Source organism: Bactrocera oleae, chromosome 3 (genome assembly GCF_042242935.1).
Source record: "Bactrocera oleae isolate idBacOlea1 chromosome 3, idBacOlea1, whole genome shotgun sequence".
Lineage (NCBI taxonomy): Eukaryota > Metazoa > Arthropoda > Insecta > Diptera > Tephritidae > Bactrocera > Bactrocera oleae.
In genome coordinates, this window is record NC_091537.1 from 25,456,667 (window position 1) to 25,475,931 (window position 19,265).

General features: G+C 35.7%; 1 protein-coding gene across 10 annotated transcripts in view; it reads right to left on the reverse strand.

The window, feature by feature from the left end:
* CadN (neural cadherin) overlaps positions 1–19,265 on the reverse strand; it is a 291,717-nt gene that overhangs the window by 225,635 nt on the left and 46,817 nt on the right. The window contains exon 1 of one of the 10 annotated variants that reach the window (XM_036374366.2): positions 13,062–13,769. The exons of the other annotated variants lie outside the window; for them this stretch is intronic. The gene's annotated coding sequence lies outside the window, so the exon portion shown is untranslated. Of the gene's footprint in view, positions 1–13,061; positions 13,770–19,265 lie in introns of those variants that run through there. 10 annotated transcript variants of the gene reach the window in all.

A 19,265-nucleotide genomic window follows, 5' to 3' on the forward strand; every position in this document is an offset into this window, starting at 1 on the left:
TATATTGATTTCGGATTAATTTTTTTAAGGGAAGAGCAGCGACGACGACAAAATCCCAGACAAATATCTATGCTTTCTCTGAATAATGAAAGAACGACGAAACACTTGGTGAAGGGAAAGCAGTTCAAATGTCCCTTACCCTGATGTTTTATTAGGTTTACACTGTACCTTTAGCACATCCACCACATTTATCTGTGTCGCCGCAGTGCGTTGAGATCATTGAGACGTTTCGTTTGCAACGCTTCTTGCAGCGATACAATCACTACCAAACCACCACCATTTGTCGCTTCTCCCCTTCTAAAGGTTTACCTATAAATTTATACTGAGTGGAGGACAACCCCACCTACGCCTCTGTGCTGAACACACTCTCTCACAACTCTGCGTCTTCGAATTCTCCATCTCAGGAACAATTTACCTCATTTCACCGATGATTTTTTTCAATTATTTTCCTTATTTGCCGTTATATTTACTTTCGTGCATTCGCATTTCTTTCGCAAGCAGGATACGTACACACTTGTAAATCAACCGAAACTGCGCGCGAACAAATACACACATTAACAAGAAAAATATGCATTTCCACAGCCTCTCCCCAGTTGGAATGCGCTGCGACCAACTGTGCGCTCTGGCGAATAAACTATGTGAATGTGTGTGTGCACTCATACATATGAATGACTCATCACTTCCAGCAACACACACAGGCACATGTACTTTTGTTGTCACTGTATTGCGTTCGGTTTGGCCCGTTGTTTTTGTTGTTTGTTTTTCCTTTGTCGGCTGCACCAGCGTGAGGGCAATCACCCGTCAGTGTGCGCATCGTTATTCTCGTCTATCCTCATTTCTCCCCTTGAATACACTCGCTCCGTTAAATCGTACCCGCACCATGGATTCTAACCCGCTTCAGCCTCCCTTGTTGATTGCTTTGGTTGCTACTTTAGGTGAATTCACAGTTTGCTTTTGTACTTTGCGCTTTGTCTACTGTTTTTTCACTTTTCCTTTTGGGGTTGCGTTTGTCTATTGATTTTTTCTTTATTTATTAAAATTGTGTGCTTGTTTTCCATTGTTGCCATTTTCAGTATTCTGCATACCGCAGATAGCGCTTTGCAGTGCAACGCAAACAACAACAACATGCGTCACAGTTATACGAAAATCTTCCACTGGACATTACGAGATTAAGTCGAAATCACTACCATATATACTCTAGGGTGTTGCGAACCTGTTGGTTTAAAAGTGCATTGAGCTCACGTTGATTGATTTCCTGCTTGGAGATCTTCAATATTGAGTTTCTCAAAGAGATCTATTGCATAATTTTGTAAGTTCTTCCAACTTGAGTACCATAAAAAGGAAGATTTGGACCAGAATGTCAAAGTAAATTCCTTTAAACAAAAAAAAACATTACTTTTCAAAAGACTCTACTTGGTCTGAGAAAACTTGTTCCTAGATTAGTGAGTATAATTTGATAAATTCTTCTTCTTTGACCGTCGCTTCGCAAATGCTAGAATCCTTGTTAACTTCTAGCGTTAGTATAATGCCTAAAATTAACGAATGACAACATTATACACATTTTTTATTGAATAGTTCATCGGGAAAGGAAATTACTTAAACTTTTTTGCAGATTCAGAGGCATTAACTTATTAACTTTGCATAAATATGCAATGCCATCTAGGTCCTCTTGTATCATAGACCTTCTCATTCTATGGCTGGTTGAAATAATTTTATGAAAATTTAAAATGTTGAAACTTAGTCACATAGAAATTTTTGTATACAATTTTTAAAGTGACAACAAAACTGTTGTAATATACTCATACATGGTTCCCTTAAACTACTCCTGAGGAAATGTCGATGTCTTCTGAGAATGTAAAAGGGGATCCGTTTTAAGGTTCCCTACATTAGAAAAAAAAATGGGGAATGTTTATTATCATTGGAAAAAAAATTATTTGGCATTTATATTTTGAAGATCAGCTCTTTCCAATGTCAAGGGCATGTTGAATCAAAGCAAGATTGTCCGCACGGATTTAAGACTTTACATATCTCCACAGAAAAAAGTCTAACGGTGTGATATCACACGATCTTAGTAGCCAATCGACCGGCCCAAAACGTGAAATTATCTGCTCACCGAAGTGTTCTCTCAATAAATCCATTGATTGATGCGATGTGTGCGAAGTGACGAGCTTCAATTTCAGGGATCAAAAGTTTGGTTATCATGGCGCGATAGCGTTGTTGTTTTTTCTAGATGAAATGCTCTTCGTCCCAAATGTGGCAATTTTGCTTGTTAACATACCAATTGAGCCAGAATAGGGGCTCATTGCTGAACACAATTTGGCTCGAAAACGTCGGATTATCTTGGATCCCATAAAGCAAAGCGATGTCGCTTGAGAAGATTGTGCGGTTTTCATTCTTGCACAAACTGTATTTTTTATGCTTTCAGTTTAAGATCTCGACGATTATGTTGACCATCAGTTGAGCACAGCCCGCGAAAAACATTCTTTACAGAACAAACGGTGGCTTTTTAAAAAAGTACCGCTACTTGGATCACCCGTTGTTATAAATGTTACATTTTGAAATAGCACTCTTTAAGCATGTTGTTTCTAATGTCATACCATAAAAAAAAAAATAAATAAAAAAAGTTCCGCAAGATTTAAAGAATTATAAAAAATAATTGTCATCGTTCCAAATATTTCAGTAATGCCCCTAGCAACCGCAAGTAAGGCTTCTTCAGAGAAATTACGTACTTCTTATGATCAATAAAGACTGTTGATTACGACTCTCATCTATTTCTACGACATGAATGTGGTAGAGCCAGTGAGTAAAGCACTTAGTCTAACTGTTAGTATAGGGGAAAGCTTGTTCAAATCATTCGACAAAGTTTTCCATATAAATGTAAAGTTTTATTACTGTGTTTGTGATTTTTCGGTCTAATATTTAATATCTAATTTTGCTTTAACTTAGCTATACGTTTATACAGCGTCTACCAATAGAGATGACTTGATTTTGAAAGCCTGTGGTGGTTATGTCTGTTTACGGATTTGAGTAAACTTTTGTCGATGTGTTAAGTAATGTTTGTCATTTTATCATGCCCCTTTTGACTCTGATACAACGCTTGGAATTATCCATGATTATGACGCAAATTCACATTCTCCAATGGCTACTGTAAGAGCTCTTCGCGCAAAACACAGTCATCATATATTCTCCACGATAGTGTGCCGTCATGAAGGAAATATCGCTGTCATTCAGGCCAATCCGAATCAGTCCTTTAAATGTCGTTCTGCACAGTTGGGTCTCTCTCCGATGACAACATGGCAATTTTTGCGGTTGGATTCGGCTCTGCATCGTCGTAGTTTTGCCGATTGGACGCTGGAAATGGTGGAAGTCAACGACGGTTTTCATTGAAAAATCGTCTTCTTAATCGTCTTCAGACAACGCTATTGTATACCAAAAATGTACTGTTTGGTGCGAATTGTGGTATGGCGGCATCATCGGGCTTATTTCGAAAGAAAGCGTTATAGCACGATGTTGACCGCCTTTTCTCCGGAATTTAATGAAGTCCATGCGGACTATCTCTATTCACAACAAAGTGGTGCGCCGCCTCATGTTGCACGTGTAAACATAGACACATTGCGTGCAAAGTTTGGCGACTCGCTAATTTCGAGAAATGGCCCAGTCAAATGACCGCTAAGATCATGGGATTTAACGCCTTAAGATTATTTTCTATAGGTGTAAGTTAAATCAAAGTTTTACACCAATCAACCAACAGCACTCGAGGAGCTCGAAAACAACATTCAGCATACTATTGCCGAAATTCCAGCCGAAATGCTGCACCGGATCATTGGTTTACATATATAGCGATATGCAAACGGAGCAGTGGTGGCCATTTGGCCGATATTTTACGCAAATCACAAATAGCATAAAAATATCTGTATAACGAAAGAAGAGCCAATTTTGACCAAATTTAAGTGTTTTATTTAATTTTCTTGTTGCTAGGCCCCATAGATATCATTAAGTTTTTTTTTCTTGATATATGTTGCTGTTACATCGCAGTGTACAGATCACAGAATCGGAGATAAACTGATCACAGAAATCAATCCGATTACCAGGCGACATGCTTATAAATAGACCTTCATATAATATCCCCAAATAACTTAATATGCATAATATAACCACTCTTATCCACCACGTTCTATCTATTGGCTCACACTTTAAATTTTAAAAGTAAAATGTCAACAAAACAAATTTATACAATTAATTTTTAATTTTTATCAATGGGTTTTAATATTTAAAACATTTTTTTATCAAACTATAATCCATAAACTGGTTATGGTTTCATATATAGATATACATGTTTTTTTAAATACATATTGGTATTTTTTATTTTACCTTTTTGAGTGAACGCCGACAATAAGAAGACCGACAAATGTTGCCGTGGCAGAAAAAAGATTTTCTCGCAAAAAAAAAATTGTAAAAGGTAAAATGTGTGTCCGTAGCTTTACACATATTTGCGTTTGCCCAAGTATGTGTGTAGCCACACATTTGCAGTAACTTGAAATATGTGTCAACTGCGTGGGTGGAATGCAATTGAACAAATGTTGCACGCAAAAAGTGATATCAAATATCGAATTGAAACCGACAGCGGGAATGTAATCAACTACGAGTGACACAAATTGAATAGTTGCAATAATTTTATTTGCTGCTTTTGTTATGGTATAAAAACGAGTTTAAAATAATTAAGCCAAACAAGTTGTAACAGTAATATTTTTTTACTAATTAAAAAAAGTTTGAATTAATGCTTACGTTTCTACATTATCAAACGTTTGCTTGATCGAATTTTATGTGTTTGCGCTTAAAATTTAAAACTCGTTGTCTGTTTACGCATTCTTTACTTTCCAGTCTTTATTCGCTCCACATTCCAGGTTTAATTGGCTACAATTAAAATTTATTAACTGCAATTGTAATTAAATGCAAGCAGGCAGGCGGACACTTCATATATTTGCTTTTTTGTTCGAACAACTTTTTTTAAGAAGAAAAATTAAAGAAGCGTTCTCCTCTTGCATTCATAACGTATGCATTTGAATGCCTCGTGTGGCATGCTGACAAAGCCAAAGTTTAATTACTGCAGATTGCATATGAAATCCGTCCAAAATCAACCCACAACCAGCCGTCAGAGTCGTTGATCAAGCTGCTGACGTCGCTGGTGTCTCAAAGGCCCTCACTTTCACATTTAACTTTGGAACACCACCAACGCGCGATGCTCCTAATACCGCAGTTGCCTGCCACATATGCTTTCGTATGTATTTTTATGGCATATTGCATGTAAATATATTTGTTGTTGCACAACTTCGGTTTGTTCTTCACACTACCTCGTTGTGTGTTCATTTTTGCATTCAAAATAACCGTGCGTACTAGCTGTAATCTCTTCTCGCCCTCGGTTTTTATTTTCTCCCCCCAAATTGGCCGCACTATTTATCAACATTAAATGAAGAGTAAAATTCTTGCTGCATGATTAAGTCATTGGCACGCATTCAGCGGCAACCTCGTGCTTGTTGTTTGCATCTATGTTGTTGTTATTGTTGTATTCTCGTGTTCTGTGTATGCAGATATGGTGTTGTTGCTGACTTTGTCCCTTCGCCCGTGTTTGTTTTGTTTATGTTGCTGCGGTCGGTGCACGTGGCTTACACTGATCGGGCCTTCCATGTCCGGTTAGCAGTTTCATCAAGTCTGCCGCCACCACCACGGTCACCCACACCAGCACAATTTGCGCGCACACCAGAATTCATCCATCCCGTTGGGGTTGCATGCATGCCAGTCCAAATGTGCTCTTCACTCACTTTCCTTGCATCCAGCCTTTCACCCACTCACTGGTTGTTTGCCTTTGGCTGGCGGGTGCTCAGTTGTTTGTATTCAATTTCCAACCATCACCAATGGCAATACATTTATAATTTTCGAAACCATACATATATATATATGTATACATACGTATATAGGAACATGCCTTTGTGTGTTGTTGTTTTGTGCGTGCTAAAAGTGTTTGTTGTTTTTGACATTGTTGTTGATTTAAATAGTCAGGATTCCATCATTTCCGTTGAAATTCTGCAAGTGCCGTTTATGGTAATTGCCCGCATTGGTTTTACACACACTGCGTTCTCCATGTTCATGTGTATAAATGGAAAGTCGGTCCAGTACGCCGGCAGGGTCAAGTAATTTACATGTTTGCATGCAAGTATATGTCTATATGTCGGTATACATTTTCATATGAAGTGTATTTATATTTATTGTATGAGTGTAGCGTATGGGAAAATTATTATTTTAATTTTATCCCATTTTATTATTAAACTGCGGTAGAATTAAATTTTCTTCGGTTCTTTAATATGATTTAAAATGTATATAATTTTATAGTCTGAGAGTCAAAATCCAGAAGCGTCCGCGCGGTAAAAAACTAACCGGCTTTCAGTCGTCAAAGTTACGGGAATAGAGTATAATCAAATTAGCCCTCACTACATGCCTGTACCGTTAAAATGTTAACAGCTCACACCTTCAACTATCCTATTGAACTAGCTGAAAACAAAATGAAACGCTTAAACAGATATGCTAAGGATTCAAGGAAGAAAGGAATTAATGGCCCGAAATTTTATAATAGCTCTCTTCGATTCGCCCTCTCTTCTCTGCTCGCTATTTTTGCGCGCTGCTGTTAACAAAAATTACATGTAAAAGCAAAAACAAAGTTATCAAGTTGTTTTTCCACATCGGTTTTTCTATTGTGAATCCCTCAATGACAAAGAAAATTTCTTTTTCCAACTTAAGCTTTGAAATCAATTATATTGGTTTCTAGAAAACAAAACTAAGGAGTTAGTAAACCGTTTTTCGACACGAAAAAAGAATTGCTCCACCATGAAAGAATCGTAGCACAATTGCATATGCGTTGGGGGACATGCTAGCACCACAAGTGCTGTCTGAACATTTCGTATACCATCTTTTACTCGATTGGCTACTCTCCAAAGCTTGGCGAATCGAAGACAGCTCATATATACGACTTGCTTTCTTGTAAGTGAGAGACAATGAATGAATGCTAAATTAACAGTATACATGTAAAAATGTGAAAGAAGCTCGTATACATATTAAACTAAAAGAGTTTGGTTTAAATGTAAGCGATTGAAGCAAAACGAATAGACTATGATTTAAAAAAAAAAACATCTGTCAAAATCTCTCATATTAAACTGATTTTAGTATTTGATTGACAACTGAAACGATTTCAGTGTAATTTTAAGTAAAGATTTTTTAAAACTTAAGTTCCATATTTTATTATAATACTCTTTCCTTTTAAACATACGACCTTCAAGCCAACATTCTGCTGTACTGATTACGTCTAATACAATACAAGTCTACTTTTAAATTTCCCATGCTAACGAAGTCACTTATGTCATTATCAACCCACTAACGAATAACCATGCACTTCCTGCACCTATACTCGCATTCATAGGCGCTCACACAATCCTAAATCCACGGGCATATATCTCATATATCAGTAAAAATTGATCCTATTGGCCTATAATTTAATAACTTAAAATCGTACGAAAATTGCAAACAAAGCAATACCTGCACGCATTTATGCGAATGTGCAGAAAATAGGCGGGAGGAAAACAACAGAACCAATATGCAACAAATGACTATAATTGCGATATTTATGAGCGGTGTAATCCAATAATTCGATGCCAATTACCACAATAACTGAAAAAATAAAAATAAAAAACAAAAACAAAAACAGCAACAACACACAGTGTCATCAATATTTCAGCATTCATCATAAGGCACGCGGAGACCGCAGCTGCAAGCGTCAAATTGAGGAAAACGTGGGAACTCATTGTTGCTAGTACTCGTATTAAGATAATCACAATACCTTATAGCAGATTCATGTTAAACTCATATTTTTTAGGTCAATCGCTGTTGTTTTTAGTTTTTGCACAAGATAACAGATAAAATTACTTAATAATACAAATATATAATATGTATGTAATAATTGATTTGTGGCACAAACATCTGTTATAATCGTTTAGACCCAGAAATTATTCAATGACTATTTGTCTTTGCACATATTAATATAGAATAAATGCTGGAACAATAATTTTGCTTTAAGTATTTTGAAACTATTTTTAGCACAGTTCTGACTAGAGGAGGGGACAACAAGAAAACCACAGGGAGACTCGAATGAAAACTTAATATGATTTTGATATCTATAAACATTTCTTTATTTGATATTTCCTAATTTCGACATTTGATTAGCCAATGTAAGCAATAATTGAACTAGTTATATATGAGTATATTCGACGCAAGAACTTGGGTGACTTACTTGGTGTGACAGCATATGCGTAATTATTTCCTGAGGCCAATATACATTAACGAAAATGTGATGGAGAAATCCATGACCTGCTCTCAGTGTAACTGACATATTTTTATAATAATAATTTAGTGGTGATTGTTAAGTTTTATTATAGTTGGTCAGACCATATTTAAGATGTTTCAAAGCACTTAGTAACAACAGAAGAGCAGAAAAGTTAATATAAAGAAAACACAGTTTTTAAATTTACTTAAATTAATTTTTAAAGTTTCGTCAAAAGAGCAGCGATTACAAATTTGTTGTTAAGGCTTTAGAATATTTGTAGAACTAAGGTGCGGATTAGATACAAGATACTAAGAAAAAGAAATATAATATATAAATATTAAGATGGTTTTTAATACCCTGAACAGAGTATATTTGTTTTATTAGTTTGTAAAACCTAAAATGAAACATTGGAGACCCTATAAAGTGGATGTATAAATGATCAGAGGGATGAGCTGATGAGATTGATCTAGACATGCTCGTTTTTCTGTCTGTCTGTCTGTCTGCAAATAGTTTCTACAATTTAAGAAATGTATGCATATGAAGGATAGTTTTTTCTCTTTTTTCTTTTACTGTACCATATTCTTGTTTAAACTTGATTTCTTTAAGAAAAATTAAAATGTTTTTTCTACAACTCAGCATTAAATTGATGTATCGCTGACATATTGCGGCGACCCGTAAAAACACTAGCGTCGTAATTCTATGGCATGGCGTTGGCAGCAACATGATTGGCAACGAGCTAATGGCTCGAACGAGGGAAGCGCAGGTCTCTGGTGGCGAATATGAGCTGCGACAAAAAGGCTGTGTTGCATTGAATGCACAAGTACTAATTTGTAACTACTTTTTCTTTTGTTTTGATTCCGCTTCTGCACGCAACAAAAACGCGTCGCACATCGGACATCAAAGCCCGTTGCAGAAGTGCTAAATGTGAAGGCAGAAAAAGTTCACATCAATCGATTTCCTTAACCAATTTCCACGGTACTTTGGTGGCAAGCGCTGGCAAACAATCGTTGAGTGCCTGAATATGCAACATAGTTTTTTTTTTTTTTTATTTCTTGTTCATTTCAAGCCTATAGGCGTACACTTGTATGGGTCCTTTGATATTGGAATGTGTTTGCACTTGTTTGCGGGTGTGCTCTTTTGCCGTCGACCCAGTCGAATGCACAGACCGGCTGTCAGTGAGGCAACTAATGCTGCAAACTTTCATGTCTGTAGACTCATTGGTGGCATAAATAAATGTAGTGCTGCATTTGGCTTTGGCGCTGCAATTGTTTCGTGGTGCGATATGCGCATAAGCTGTCACTTTATACGGCTAAACTTCCCCTTCACACCGCGTGCTGCGCTTGTTTTCGAGTGTTGTATGCGTGTTGCACAATGAAACCTTATTGTGCACCAGCACATCACTCATTCATTACACTTTGCATTGCGGCCTTGTGACAGCATTATTGAAGCGAGAGGAGGAGAGGTCGCACTGCGTTCAGTTGTTCCGTTGCCACATTTTGTGTACCATCTACATGTAGTGGCAATGCACTGCAGTGACACTCTTTTTTTGCTTATTGCACTTTTTTCTCGTTGCAGTTGTTGCCGTTATTTTGTGTAGTATTGAAGTAAGTTTGCGCGGTAATCCAGTCAGTGGCTGGCTGTACAACGGAAGTTGGACCACATCAATATTTATACCCTGAACAGGGTATATTCAGTATGCCACGAAATTTCTAACATATAGTAGGAATCGTCGGAGCTATTATAAAATATAAACCTAATGATCAGCATAATGAGCTAAGTCGATTTAGCCGTGTCCGTCGGTCTTTCTGCATATCAGCTTTTGAGATATCACCCTGAAATTTTGCACACCTTATTTCTAGTATGAAAAAAAAGTTTTATTTGACAAGATATCTTCACAAAATTCCACATAGATTTTTATTCAAGGCAACGCGACAATATCCGGAGAAATTTTTCAGATCGGACTACTATATGATAAAGCTGTCATATAAATTTAACAATCAGAATTAAGTTCTTGTATTGAAGCTTCTTTATTTGTGAAGGGTATTCTAACTTCAGTGCAATCGCAGTTACCGTTTTTTCTTGTTTTTATTCAGGTTCGAGTGGAAGTGATAATCCAATATATGAAATTCTTGAGAAATGAGTAGACATAGGTTGATTTATACATACTTAATTAAGAGTCAAAAGATGTTTGTATAGTTATAATAAATTATTTATTAAGTTTTTCGATCAATATAAAATTGAAGACCATTCAAGTCTATTTATTAAGAGCTCAGATGTAAAGCTCGGGTAGACTTGGACTGTGTTGTCTTTGGGGCCTCGGTAAGTTATTTGAAAAGCATTGCCGCCATAGACTTCGTCATTTTATCTTTGTTCGGTTTAAGTTCAGTAGTCTCTTATAAATACTAAATAACAAGCGAAATCAATACCAACATATTAAAAAATGAGCACAGGTGTACAAAATCTTGTCACGTGTGGATTTCGACACCCCATTTCAAATATAAAAGAGATTCATTTAAAAATAAGGGCATAGAACTAACTATTCTTTTGCGTAACATTTTATTAGAAATCACTCAGAATCTTAATCTTTTTAAGTACAATACAATTACAGTTATAGGGACTATTGATAACAGTGTGAACCAAAAATATATACATGTACTTTTTATAATTCTCCATCATGAATAATTAACATTTGCCAATAATAAGACATCTGCATGCATTTCTTTCGTTCATTCATGTGGTCCCACATACCATAACAAAAACTACAACAACAACTATCTTCTTTAAGCACCAACCTCAATTGAGGTTAAATTGTTTCACTCTGCAGCAAAACCGCACGATTTCTGGCGATCAAGCTTTCAGCCAATCAAATACCCCATAGATCAATTGTTGGTGCGTTTATCCTCATTGGTGGCATTGCGAATGAGAAGCGGCTATTTTGCGGTCAGACACAAACAGTTGGACATTGAGGCAAAAAGTCAATATATTTAAATGCGTTTCTGTACGTGCGTAAAATTCAATTTCAACTGGAAAATTTAAAATTTGCACCATAAATGATTATAAGTAAGATTGTCTGCAGTGAACATGAAAATATATTTGAAAGGTAAGAAACCAGTAAATGACTGGAACGCACGTTTGATTCGTGCTGTAAAATTATGTAAAACAACGATTTCACCGTTTTTGCTGGCACTGAATTGACATTATGTGGTCATACTTATTAATTTTTCACTGGAACTGATGGGACCTTAGACTCATATTATTCTAATGTTATGCATTTTTATACACTGAACAGGGTATATTAAGTTCGCAATGATGTTTGTAAAACCTAGAAAAATGTCGGAGAGCCTATAAAATATATATCTAAATGATCAGCTTGACGAGCTGAGTCGATTTAGCCATGTCCGTCTGTATGTCTGCATATACGCGAACCAAGTCTTCAGTTTTTGAGATATCAATCTGAAATTTTGTACACGTTCTTTTCTGCCAATATCGGACGACTATAGCATATAGCTGCCATACAAACTGAACGATCGGTATCAATTGTATGGAAAACTTTTCCATTTGAAGAGATATCTGCTCGGAATTTCGGCGAGAGTCGTAGTCCAACCAAGATTAACGTGTTTTCTTGTTTATTCATATTTATGTAGTGAAATAAATATTAAAACAAAATTTGGAAAAATATATATAAAAAAAATTACTGAAAGCACACAGCAAATACATTTAGATACACATCATACTTACACTGGTTTAAGGAAAATAAAACACCGAAAAATTAACAATATTTACGACAAAACTTAGGCAAAATTATTGTAGCTAAAGAAGAGTTTTGCTTTATTTGTTTGGTACACTCAAAAAGCTAGGTGGAATCCACACGCGCTCAACCCCATGTGCTGGCATACGCCATGACAAACGGTGTCTTTGTATTGGCGCACACTTGTTTTTTCATTTTCTACACACGTCAACAGCACAGTATGGGTGGTCGGATTGTATGAGTGCGCCCTTAGTGAGGCGGCCAAAGTTGTGTGCCAATGTTGCCGAAACCACAGCTTAACGAATGTGATAAGAAGTAATCGATCGATTTTCGCTTCAATACATATTTACATACGTATATGAGCGCAACGGCACTACAAATGCGATATCAATGGTAAACGTAAAGTAGTCTAATAGTGGTAGTAACTTGTCGCATATCGCCTAAAAGCAGACTACGGTGGAAATGCTAAGTCTCTCACTCTCAGCAATTCGACGGCTACGGTGAAAGCCGACGAGCGAAATGAGTAATTTTTATTGAGCGAACATTGGTGTACGTGTAAATGCGAGAGCGCCGTTGGGCATGTATTTGTCTAAGGTGTGTTAATCTCGGCGAAAAAGCTACAATCGACTGCTAAGTTGCATCTATTCTGGCGTACAATTTTCGAACATTTTGAATGCTAAACAAGAAGTTATAATTTGGAAATTAAAAAAACAAAAAAATCTGATTTTATTTTTATACTTTAAAATTGCCTCTTAAAGTATAGAAAGTTGTATTTCTGTGCTTTGAAATGCCCGTTACTGTCTACCCACCCACTTATTGCGTCGCAATACTATCCGCTGAAGCACTGTGACCACCAAAAGACCACTTGTATTATTCAACATATCCATTTGGGACAGACAATGAAGTTAGTAATACTTTCGTACAATAACTATTTTCACTACTTACTCTTTTCAGTTTGTATCGTCACACAGGCGGCTAATCCGAATTATTGATTTTTGCGTTTTAATCCACTGGGGAGAAGATCGTGTGTAGCAAAAACTTATATGCTGTGTATTTTTATTATTATTTCATTGTAAAATCTTTGTATTTCACAAAGCACACTTCCAAAATGTTGGAAAACTTTCGCCAAAAAGAAATTGTTTGCATGTATGTAAGTATGTATTTAATTTCCTTTTGAATACAATAGAGAATTTTTTCTTCTATATCCTTAGTGTACTACCACCACTAATACATATTTGTTGTACACATATACACAATACACTTTACGCGTTTGCTTACGCACACATACACGCGCTGGTGCAGAACTGAAGTTTTCCTTCCGTCGTATACTAGGTACACACACAAAAAATGGCAACTTGGCTATAAGCGAATTTTCATGCCTTGACTCGCTTAGAATCTAAATTTTCAATTGCAATTTTTTCGCTTTAAAACACTTTTTTTTATCAATTTTTTACAAATATTTCACTTATACACTTAGAAAATTTGCTATTATTTACATTTTTTAATTACATATATAGGGTTAAAATGCTCCCAATTCAACTCACACTCCCACTATTTGCTACAATTTTTTTCTGTTGGATACACTACCGTGCGCTTTGCCGTCTTTATTTCCGGAATCGTCCTGTCACGAGCAACGCAATCGACACAATGAAGCGTATGAGCAGGCTGCTAGCCGAGCGAAGCCAGCTGAGCGCATTATTGCCGCTTTCGCGTGGAAAATCCTGCGCTCACCAACAGCGAGCCGTGCTCGCAATATAGCACAACCACCAGTGCTATGGTTAAGTTGGCATTTTCACCAACAACACATGCGAACAAGAACACAACATATGTTCGTCTAGTGGTGTGCGTGCTTGTCACGATAGAAAAATATTAGCGGTACTCCTAACGGTGCTTTGCCGTGCAGAGAGCGCTTGATAAACAAAACAAACTCTCGCGTTTATTTCAGTGTGCTCCCGGAGTCGCACACACATTCATATATAATACATTTTGTGATTCTCTCCTCCATGTATTAAGCACACTCCCCCAACTAAAACTCTTGGCGGTTAATCGTAGAAAAATAGTAATACTCACACGTTCGCAAAAAAGTGCTAAACATCACTATAAAATGTTTGAAGAACATGTGTAGAAATTTTTGTTTCTTCTTTTTGGTTTCCTATGGTACAACAGTGTGCTCTTATGACGCTACCAGCGCCGGTACATGGCGCTTGGCTTCATCATAACCCTAGTAAATTTGTATAGGTATAAGTATGTATGTATATATGTACATATATAATACTTACCTTAAATATTTTAATGCATATACATATATACTTATGAATATTAAAGTACTTATGTATACATCTATAAAATGGAATTTCGATATGACAGGAGTGAGTAATATTCTGTACGGCAACAAAGCATCCAGACTATATCCTGTGATGGTGTCGTTTTATGTCGTAGTTATGGTACTCGAGTATACAAGTATAATGGGTATGACTAATGGCTTATAGTTATAAAAAGATTAACCGGTATCTTGAAAACAATTTGGGTGAAACATAATTTCGGGGTGTTGAATATTTTTGAGGAAAACAAAATTAATAATAATGTATATTTTTGTAATTTATTAATTTGTTTATGGCGGTTAGTGTCTTATCGTTATGAAGACTATGCTGTCGCTACAATTAGGCAGCACTAACCAAGAAAATGTCGAGCCTTAGCTTCTGTCTGGTCAGTTGTACATGGTTTACTAGTATAGACACTTAAAAAACTAAAATACATTTCCTATTCAGTTATTTGCGTTCGGTTTCCGGGGTGCGTCGAATAAAATGATACCGTCGCACGCTGTATGACTTGTCACCACATCTTGCTGGAACCTTTTAATATTTTGATAATAGATAATGAGCTGGGGAAATATAATTACAAATCAATTGCATATGGCGCTCGCCTTTGAACCTAAAGTTGGCTCGATCAAAAACAAAAAAAATAATTAACCAATACGACTTCAACGACTAAAACAAACCCAGCTTGGCTCTTCAGAATTGTGTACACCCCAAATACTGAAGTATATTGCGTTACTGAAGATGATTTGATGCTAAATAAATTCAACTTACAATTGCTTTCAGCTCAATCGCCGAAAAAACAACCAACGACCTGGCGGCTTGAACTTTATTCATTGTGCGAAATGGTCTAGAAATGTGAGTTTTAGACAAAAGTTTTTACAAATTCTCCCATAACATTTACTTTGAGAGCTATAACTCCAGAAACTTCAATAACTCTAAAAAAACCACCCTCTATTTGCATTTCGAAATCAACAATTCTTGTCTAAATCATTCACCACATATCAGCACAGATAAAGTACCTAAACTGCAATTTTCTTCCATTTAAGATCAGATATGACTATACTCAGGACCTCAGCTTTCTGCTAAATCAAACGCAGTAGTGTCAATTTGTGGGACTTGGCATCTGAATAAAAATATTATTTTTCATTTATTATAAACAATATGTATATACAAATGAGCTACTCATACAAACCACACGTTCGATTTTTACATAAAATGATATCAAGAAATTATATACGAGTATGTGAATTCTCTAAGTTTGAAGTTTAGAAATTTATTTACCGTTATACTATCACTCACACTAACTACCCCCGTTGATTCACAACCATAATACCGTACAATGCGCTCTCAATAAAATTAATTTTGAGTGAAATTGTTGGGGAATTATACTCAAACAGCAAATATTATATATGAGTATTTTAAAATTAGCAAACTTCAAAGAAACACACTCAAACAAATGCATGTACCATGTACGAATATTGTTATTCACCGCTTTGAGCGGTAATCCACTATCAAGGTTTTCTTTTTAACTTATTTTTTCACTTTCCACCAAAAGTGGCTGTACAAATACAAAAATGACTCTCTGTAATTGAGATTAAGTAAATGCACCTACAACAGATGATTGCACGAAATACCGCTTCCGCTGAACACAACGTACCGCTCGTAACGACAGCGTAGACGAATCTAAATTGGAGTTGCAAATGGGAAATGAAGAATAAACAGTTGGTCTAGTGGCACGAAGCAAAAGGTGAATTTCTGGTTGCGAGAGTTAAACGAGATAACGACAGAAGAATGGCGCGAAACAAGTGTCAAGGGGCGGTAGGACGAAATGAAGGATGTAACTGAGAGCGTTGAAAATCGCACACGGAAGAGGAAACGAGTGACATTTGGGGCAATCACTTAGAAATCCGGTAGAAATTCAAAGTTATACTTATAAGCGAAACGACTCTACTAAAACTTGATGGTTAATAATGGATGGATTTATAGATTAGTTAAAAATAAAAAAAATTAAATTAAATGATAATGACATGTCATTAATGTCAACAAATTAGCGAAATATTATTGATGAACTACATTTGTGGCTTCATTTATTTTATTTTTTATGTTTTCCGCGATATAGTCAATCAAAAATGTAACATACATATATTTATTTGCCACATCCTATTACAAGAATTTAACTAATGTTTGCTATATCTTAATCCTATTCAAATAAAATTATCTATACTAAACTATAAGACTACTCATATTCTGTCATAAATTTGAGTTCACTAATTTTTATACTCTCGCAACATGTTGCTACAGAGTATAATAGTTTTGTTTACCCAGCGGTTGTTTGTATCACCTAAAACGAAACTAAGTTAGATATAGGGTTATATATGTATAATGGGTGATTTCGGATTACAGCCACAAATATTTTTCATTTAACACCATTTTAAATTTCATCTGATTCTTTCACTTTCCACTATGCAGATCAAGCATGACTTTATCGGGGAAAAATAATACGTTTAAAGTATGCCACCTTGTGACCAAAAATTGTCTAAATCGAACTAAAACTGTTCAAGTCCCTTGGTCTTACTCACAAAGAAATCTCAAACGAGTATACCATTTGACTTTGCGAGAGTATAAAATGTTCGGTTACATCCAAACTTAGCCCTTCCTGACTTGTCTATACTTGATTTGGTAAATTGTAGGTAGTTTACAATTAACATTGATTCTATTGATACAGTCGGCTGACCGAAACTCGAAAAAATCAATTAGAAAGCGAGAGATTTTCAGGTTCTGTAAAATATGCAATTCGGTATGAAGTAAACTTGAAGGGTAAGAAAGCCGAATTCAACTGGGCACTGCTCAAAAATTACCGGTAGGGTGGCTAAATCTATCTGTATCGCCTATCGAAATCCATTATTGAAGACAATAAACTTAGATCTAACATTTGTTAACATTTTTATACATCTTTCATTAATAATGTATGCTTACTGATTAATATCCAGGCATATACAAGGTGCATTCCAAAGTAAACAGCAAAAAAGTAACAAAGTAAACTCTAGTGGCGCGATCTATATGTCGACTAGTGCGTTAGGATCTGCTATCCTGTATCGACTTCCAGTAAAAATTTCATGACATTACATCTATTCGAAGTGAAGTTAATGCGTTTTAAGTGTCAGTATGTTTTTGTCATCGGTGCGAAAATGAGCTTCGAACAAAGAGTCAACATTAAATTTTGTTTTAAAATTGGTAAAAGTTTTACCGAGACGTTTCAATTGATGAAACAAGTTTATGGCGATGATTGCCTATCTCGTAGCAGAGTGCACGAGTGGTTTCAACGTTTTAAAGTGGTCGTGAGAACATAAATGAGAAATGAGCCGAAACCCAAAAAATCGCACCTGGAGAAGCCAAAAGTGAAGACAATGCTGATTTGTTTTTATGATTTCAAGGGTATTGTCCACAAAGAATTTGTTCAACCCGGCCAAACGTTAATGCGGTATTCTACCTTGGAGTTTTGAAGCATTTGGTGCGCCATATTCGACGTGTTCGGTCCGAATATCGCGAAGATGGAAGTTGGCGTTTGTTGCACGATAACGAGCCGTCTCATCGATCGACGCTTGTGGCTGATTATTTGACCAAAAATCACATTTTAACATTAAACCACTCCCTGTATTCACCTGATATGGCACCGTGCGACTTTTATCTTTTCGGAAAAATGCATTTGCCGATGAAAGCAAAACGTAGAGGCCATTCAAAATGCTTGGACCGTGCAAAAAGCTGTATTAAAGCAGAAGGAGAATATTTTGAATAAAATTAATTGATTTTGCCGATAAACCATTTGTTCTGTCTTTTTTTTTAAGTCCTGTTTACTTTAGAACACACCTTGTATGGTATCTTGTCTGGTCAGACGGACGGTATGACAATCCCTACAAATATCCTATGACATTTTTCCATACCTTGATCACATTGACTAACTCAGTCGTCAAGATTGCTTACTATTAAATCGACTAATCGTGGATATTCTGAGTATATATAAAATTTATTTATCCGTTGTAGTTTCAAGTAAGGTTGCCAAGGAATACTGGCTCTGAGTTTTATGTAAATTCAATTATTACGGGGTTTTTAATATTTGGCGAGTGTTTAATAAAGCACTCATTCATTAGAATATATCTCAAATCAGGTGAAATTCATCATGTATGGTAGTATGAAAGAATTAATATCACGTACAACGGAACATTCGAAGTATATATAATATATATATATATCAACAGAGGCTAGTAAAGTTATAGTCCGTTTGACATCATTATTTGTTCTTTGCTTATCAATTGCAAAGTGAAAGTATTGCTGGACTTTAATATGAGATTGCATAGAAAGTGGGCAGACATACCACGTTTAAAAACTTTCTCTTGGGTCGTCTAAAATGAATTCAATTCATGACAAAAATTTAATACTTCTGATACGTGTAAAGTAAAAAAACGTGTGTAGAGTAAAAAAACAATTAAATGTAAGATTGAACGTTACGAACACTTACCAAAATGACTGGTGTAAAATAGCAGATTATCATTATTACTTCAAAAAGCCCCAAAATATTAAGTATTCTTATTCCTACACTTAAATATAGCGTCCATATGACACCAATATTTCCACAAAAGAGTGCTTCTACAATTAGTTTTACATTTCATTTTAGTATATAACATATTTACATATATATAATTATATAGTATATTACTATAGTGAAAAGTTTCGGATCAACCAATTTTAACAACAGAACATGAGAATTACAAAGTAACTTTAAACAAGAAAAAACGTTAACTTTGGCTGCACCAAAACATTAATACCCTTCAGA